Consider the following 7,757-nt stretch of genomic DNA (forward strand, 5'->3'; position numbering starts at 1 on the left):
AGAATTCGAACCCACTCTTCCCCTCTGTGTTTGGATTCTTATCTTTTCCTTCCTCTATTCTTCTCTTCTTATACTTACATAAGGAATCTCTATACTGTGACATAGAGGATTCCATATTTTCTTTTCTGTTTTCTTCTTTTTCATATGAGCAGGAACAAAGATAAGAACATTCTTGTTGAAGCTGATCCTGAACCTGAAAGGACTCTGAAGAGGAAGCTAAGGGAAGCTAAAGCACAACTCTCTGGAGAAAATCTGACAGAAATTTTCGAAAAAGAAGGAGACATGGCCGAAAATAATAACAATGCAAGGAAGATGCTTGGTGACTTCACTGCACCAAATTACAGCTTACATGGAAGAAGCATCTCAATCCCTGCCATTGGAGCAAATAATTTTGAGCTAAAGCCTCAATTAGTTTCTCTGATGCAACAGAACTGCAAGTTTCATGGACTTCCATCAGAAGATCCTTTTCAGTTCTTAACTGAATTCTTGCAAATCTGTGATACTGTTAAGACCAATGGGGTTGATCCTGAGGTCTACAGGCTTAAGCTTTTCCCGTTTGCTGTAAGAGACAGAGCTAGAATATGGTTGGACTCTCAATCTAAAGATAGCCTAAACTCTTGGGATAAGCTGGTCATGGCTTTCTTAGCCAAGTTCTTTCCTCCTCAAAAGCTTAGCAAGCTTAGAGTGGATGTTCAAACCTTCAAACAGAAAGAAGGTGAATCCCTCTATGAAGCTTGGGAGAGATACAAGGAACTCACCAAAAAGTGTCCTTCTGACATGCTTTCAGAATGGACCATTCTGGATATATTATATGATGGTCTGTCTGAATTATCAAAGATGTCATTGGACCATTCTGCAGGTGGATCCATTCACCTAAAGAAAACACCTGCAGAAGCTCAGGAACTCATTGGCATGGTTGCAAATAACCAATTCATGTACACTTCTGAGAGGAATCCTGTAAATAATGGGACACCTCAAAGGAAGGGAGTTCTTGAAATTGATGCTCTGAATGCCATATTGGCTCAGAACAAAATATTAACTCAGCAAGTCAATATGATTTCTCAAAGTCTGAATGGAATGCAAGCTGTATCCAACAGTACTCAAGAGGCATCTTCTGAAGAAGAAGCTTATGATCCTGAGAACCCTGCAATAGCAGAGGTGAATTACATGGGTGAACCCTATGGGAATACCTATAATCCCTCATGGAGAAATCATCCAAATTTCTCATGGAAGGATCAACAAAAGCCTCAACAAGGCTTTAATAATGGTGGAAGAAACAGGTTTAGCAATAGCGAGCCCTTTTCATCATCCACTCAGCAACAGACAGAGAATTCTGAGCAGAATCCATCTAGCTTAGCAAATATAGTCTCTGATCTATCTAAGGCCACTTTCAGTTTCATGAACGAAATAAGGTCCTCCATTGGAAATTTGGAGGTACAAGTGGGCCAGCTGAGTAAAAGGGTTACTGAAACTCCTCCCAGTACTCTCCCAAGCAATACAGAAGAGAATCCAAAAAGAGAGTGCAAGGCCATTACCTTGCTTGGTGTGGCCGTACCCAAAGAGGAGGAGGAGGACGTGAATCCCAGTGAGGAAGACCTCCTGGGACGTTCAGTGACCAATAAGGAGTATCCTGATAAACCACTATTTTGGTTTATAATGTGCTTAATTGTGTGGTTTTATCATGATCTTTACCCACTTATTCATATGATTAGCATGCATTTATATTTCCTTCCTAAAATTATTACATGATTGAAAACTTGCTTCCTAAGAGACTTTTAATTATGTATTTTAATTCTCATTTATTCCATTCAATGCCGTGATCTGTGTGTTAAATGTTTCAGGCTTTATAGGGCATGAATGAGTTGGAGATTGGAAAGGAAGCTTGCAAAAATGGAAGGAACACAAGAAATTAAGGAGATGACCAGCGGGAAGTGACGCGGCCGCATGGCTCACGCGACCCCACGGATTGGAATAGCATAAGTGACGCGGAGGCATGGACGACGCGCCCGCGTGGCAAAGCAAAACGCCGAATGACGCGTCCGCATGAATGACGCAATCGCGTGACGTGCGCGATCTGCATAATCTGCAGAATTCGCTGGGGGCGATTTTGGGCCCTGTTTTGACCCAGTTTTCGGCCCAGAAAAGCAGACTAGAGCCAGAAAACATGCAGAAACCAGAACAACATTCATTCCACACAATTTTTAGTTTTTAGATCTAGTTTTACTCCTCCTCTAGGTTTTCTCTCTACACATTCATAGTTCTTAGGATTTTATTTCTATTGCTCTTTGCATTGGGATATTGAGAAGAGTTATTACCTCATCAAGACTTCGTCATTCTAGTTCGTTTTCTTTACTTGGCTTCGCTCTTCCATGTCCTTTAATTTACTCAATTTTATTATTGGATTATTTTAGAATTTATTAATACAAGAATTACTTTTATTTTTAATTGATTCCTTTGAGTTTTATTTATCATGTCTTTCTTTAATTCACTTTCCTATGTTATAAGTTCTACATTCACAATGAGCGAGTAGTTCCCTAACTTGATGGGGAGTTGATTGAAAGGAACCCTTGAGTTGGGGTGCTTAAAAGAAAAATTGTAATTGGGTTCGTTGTTGGAATGCTCTCTAGTCACTGACACTAATCCTTTTCAAGTGAGCGGATTGGAACTTGTGAATAGAAACAGCATTCCAACTTGTTTGAATTTCCCTTACCTAGTAAGGGATAACTAAACAGAACAACCTTCAATTATCAATTAATCTTGAGAGTACTTTAACAAGAATAGGGCTTCCAACTAATCTACTCCCAGTCAAGGCTTTTATTTAAATTACTTAATTTCTCCAATTTAATTTCCTGTTTATTCAACTCAAACTCTTTTTGAAAACATCTGATTAATAAAATAGCACACCTTTCTGCAACTCGTTGGGAGACGACCTGGGATTCATACTCCCAGTATTTTAATTTTAATTTTTGTGACAACCATTCTAAATTGATAAGCGGATTTCTGGTTGGTTAAGAACTATACTTGCAACGCATATCTTATAACAATTCTTAATTCGCCAATTTTCGCAACGTCAATTTTTGGCGCCGTTGCCGGGGAGTTGCAATAGAGTGCTAAGTTATTGATTGGAATTTATTTATTTGCATTTTACTTTATCTTGCTACTATGAGATGCTTGTTTCTTTCGTTAGATGACGCGTTCACTTCCTGATCCAAGCTTGCCAGTATTTGATCCTGAGATTGAAAGAACTATTTCACGAATAAGGCAAGCTCGACGTCGGTTAGTCCTCTCTAAGGGCGGATCTGAAACGTCACTTGAGGAAGAAACCAACCCCCATTCTACTGATTCGGTTGATTTACGTACAGATAACATGGCAGCAGCTAGGAGAATTACTATCCAGGAGGCTGGAGCCCCTGATTTTTCAATGCAACCGTTTCAAGCGCATCACCCATCGGTGGCTACAGATTTTGAAATAAAGACTGTACTGCTCAATTTGATGCCCAAGTTTCATGGCTTACCTGCTCAAGAGCCTATCAAGCACCTGAGAGATTTCCAAGCAGCCTGTTCTACTGTTAGGCATGATGGTACAGATGAAACTTCAATTTTGTTGAAAGTTTTCCCATTTTCTCTTGAGGGAAAGGCAAGAGAGTGGTACTACACTCAACCCGCAGCAACTGTATCCGACTGGGATACACTTAGAAGAGAATTTTTGGGAAAGTTCTTTCCAGCTGAAGTTACTGATAAACTGAGGAAAGACATTTCCATGATTGTTCAGGACGAATCCGAGACTCTCTATGAATACTGGGAGCGCTTCAATAATCTTCTGGAAGCATACCCCCACCATATGATTAACAAGATAGTGTTGCTCGGTTACGTCACACAGGGCATGAGGCCCCAAGATAAGACCACATTGGAAAGTGCTAGCAATGGGTCTATGAAAAAGTACAAGACCACTGATGAGGCATGGCAATTGATCAGCAACTTAGCTGAATCCACTCGGAATCACAGGCAGAAACAAGGCCGTTCAAAAGCCGTTGCAGAAGTATCCTCTAGCAAAGAGACTGCTGCTCTAATTCAGAGTATCTGTGAAATGACCAACTTGCTGAAGCAGATGAAATTGAATCAACAACAAGTTCAGCAAGCTTAACCTTCTCCACCACAGCAAAGCCAACAGTTAGTCCCACAGAGAGTTTGCAGAATCTGTGATGATTATAGCCATTATACTGATGAATGTTCACAGCTCCAGCAGGAAGACAACACCGTGGCAGCCACTCATAACTTCTATGACCGCCCCAACCAAGGGTACAATCAAAGTGGCAGTTACAACCACGGATGGCAGGACAATTCTAACCAGAATTGGCGAGACAACAACAACAACAGAGGAGGCAGAGACAATCAGGGAAATCAGAGGTGGAATAATAACAACAACAGGCAGCAGAACCAGTACCAGCCTTACAGAGCACCTCACCTGAGGCAATCCCAAGGACTACAGAATACCCAACAGTAGACCTCTCAAATTACTTATCCTTCTTCATCTGCTAATGATGACTTACTACAATCTATTGATCAGAGACAACAGACCATGGAAAATAACCTTTATGCTACACTAAATGGTCTGAACTCTATCCTGCAAGCTCTTGTCTCACAGATTGGATCAATGAATAACTCCAATAACCAGCCTTTGAGCTCCAGTGGAATTCTCTCTCAACTATTACCCAATCCAAAGGGTGGCCTTAATGCCATTACCCTAAGGTTCGGAACCACACTGCAGGAGAGGAATCAGGAGGAGCCAAGCCCACCAGAACATGCCTCAGCTGAAGAGGTAGTGGAAATAGAAGATGTTGAAGAGGAAGAAGACATACAGGACATAGATGAAAAAGAAGAAGTTCAACCACAGGAGGAAGCACCAAAGGGCGCAGACATTGCAGAAGACACCACTCCCATTCAATTTCCACAACTTGCAAGGAAGCCCAGGAAGCAGCTGGAACTTGATCCCAAAATGGTAGAGATATTCAAAAAGGTTGAGGTAACTGTTTCTCTTTTTTATGTTATTTAACAGGTACCTAAATATGCCAAGTTTCTAAAAGATTTATGTATACATAAAGACAAAATTAATGAATTAGAAACTATTCCTTTAGGTAGTTCCATATCTGCTTTAATGGAAGGTTTACCTGAAAAGTGTAGTGACCCAGGTCCATGTATGGTTAATTATACTATTGGAAGTGTGATATTTTCTGACTGCATGTGTGATTTAGGAGCATGTGTGACTATAATGCCTTTGTCTATATATGATATTTTGAGGCTCTCCCTCCCTTAAAAAGGTCGGCAGCTCGTTTTGTGTTAGCAGATAAAAGTATTATTACAGTGGCTGGAGTTGCTGAAGATGTATTAGTGGGCATTAAGGGGCTCACATTTTCCATTGATTTTTATATCCTGGAGATGCTCCAAAATGACTCAGAGAAGCCATCATCAATCCTACTCGGAAGACCATTCCTGAAGACCTCGAAGTTCAAATTAGATGCTTTTTCAGGAACATACTCTTTTGAAATAGATGGCCGAGTAGTAATCTTCAATCTGAATGGAGTTATGAAGCATCCTCCGGAGGATCATTCTATCCTCCAGTGTGACATTATAGATGAAACCGTGGCTGAAGTTCACCAGGAGGAATTTGAAGAGAAGTACATAGGACAAAGTCCAAGTGTGGGGACATTCTCAGAGGACAATGATAATGCTTTACCATTGTTACCAGCTCCAGACAACCCAGAGCCTGACCACGATCAGAAGTTAGAATTAAAACCCCTTCCTCCACACCTCAAATATGCTTACCTTGAAGACGAGCAGAAGTTTCCAGTTATCATTGCATGGGAACTCACTTCTCAACAGAAAGAGCAGTTACTTAGTGTGCTGAGGAAGCACAAGAAGGCAATTGGTTGGAATTTGGCAGACATAGTAGACATCAACCCTCAAGTCTGTGAGCATAGAATATTTTTAGAAGAGGGAGCAAGACCTATCCGTCAACCCCAGAGAAGACTAAACCCCAATATCTTAGAGGTTATCAAAAAGGAAGTGACCATACTACTGGAGACAGATATCATCTATCCCATCTCAGACAGTGAATGGGTAAGCCCAGTACAAGTGGTGCCCAAGAAGTCTGGAGTCACTACAGTGAAGAATGAGCACGGAGAGCTCATGGCAACCAGAGTTTAGAACGCCTGGAGGGTCTGCATTGACTACAGATGCCTCAACCAGGCCACTCGTAAGGATCACTATCCTCTTCTATTCATTGATTAAATGCTGGATCGCCTGTCAGGTAAATCACATTATTGCTTTTTAGATGGTTACACAGGTTATTTCCAAATTCATATAGCTCCTGAAGATAAGGAAAAGACTACTTTCACATGTCCTTTTGGGAGTTACGCTTACAAGAGAATGCCCTTTGGCTTGTGCAATTGATGAGCGGATAATTTATACGCTTTTTGGCATTGTTTTACTTAGTTTTTAGTATGATTTAGTTGGTTTTTAGTATATTTTTATTAGTTTTTAATTAAAAATCACATTTCTGGACTTTACTATGAGTTTGTGTGTTTTTCTGTGATTTCAGGTATTTTCTGGCTGAAATTGAGGGAGCTGAGCAAAAATCTGATTCAGGCTGAAAAAGGACTGCTGATGCTGTTGGATTCTAACCTCCCTGCACTCAAAGTGGATTTTCTGGAGCTACAAAACTCCAAATGGCGTGCTCTCAATTGCGTTGGAAAGTATACATCCAGGGCTTTCCAGCAATATATAATAGTCTATACTTTGCTCAAGGATAGACGATGTAAACTGGCGTTCAACGCCAGTTCCATGTTGCAGTCTGGCGTCCAGCGCCAGAAACAAGTTACAAGTTGGAGTTCAACGCCAGAAACAGGTTACAACCTGGCGTTGAATGCCCAAAACAGCCCAGGCACGTGAGAAGCTTAAGTCTCAGCCCCAGCACACACCAAGTGGGCCCCAAAAGTGAATTTCTGCACTATCTATCATAGTTTACTCATTTTCTGTAAACCTAGGTTACTAGTTTAGTATTTAAACAACTTTTAGAGATTTATTTTGTATCTCATGACATTTTTAGATCTGAACTTTGTACTCTTTGACGGTATGAGTCTCTAAACTCCATTGTTGGGGGTGAGGAGCTCTACAGCGTCTTGATGAATTAATGCAATTATCTTTGTTTTCCATTCAAACACGCTTGTTCCTATCTAAGATGTTCATTCGCGCTTCACTATGAAGAAGGTGATGATCCGTGACACTCATCACCTTCCTCAATCCATGAACATGTGCCTGACAACCACCTCCGTTCTACATCAGATTGAATGAGTATCTCTTAGATTTCTTAATCAGAATCTTCGTGGTATAAGCTAGAATTGATGGCGGCATTCATGAGAATCTGGAAAGTCTAAACCTTGTCTGTGGTATTCTGAGTAGGATTCAAGGATTGAATGGCTGTGACGAGCTTCAAACTCGCGATTGTTGGGCGTAGAGACAGGCGCAAAAGAATCAAGGGATTCTATTCCGACATGATCGAGAACCAACAGATGATTAGCCGTGCTGTGACAGAGCATTTGGACCATTTTCACTGAGAGGACGGGAAGTAGCCATTGACAACGGTGACACCTTACATACAGCTTGCCATGGAAGGAGCCTTGCGTGTGTGAAGAGGAGTACAAGAGAAAAACTGAAATAAAGAAGACAAAGCATCTCCAAAACCCCAACATATTCTCCAT

The 7,757-nt window shown here is 41.0% G+C and overlaps 1 non-coding gene across 1 annotated transcript; it reads right to left on the minus strand.

Moving 5' to 3' along the window:
* Positions 1 to 675: 675 nt before the first annotated feature.
* Positions 676 to 783, minus strand: LOC112753948 (small nucleolar RNA R71). Its single transcript, XR_003178308.1, has one exon. It is a non-coding gene; the product is annotated as a small nucleolar RNA R71 (small nucleolar RNA).
* Positions 784 to 7,757: the final 6,974 nt, after the last annotated feature.

The sequence above is a fragment of the Arachis hypogaea genome, chromosome 15 (genome assembly GCF_003086295.3).
Source record: "Arachis hypogaea cultivar Tifrunner chromosome 15, arahy.Tifrunner.gnm2.J5K5, whole genome shotgun sequence".
Classification (NCBI taxonomy): domain Eukaryota; kingdom Viridiplantae; phylum Streptophyta; class Magnoliopsida; order Fabales; family Fabaceae; genus Arachis; species Arachis hypogaea.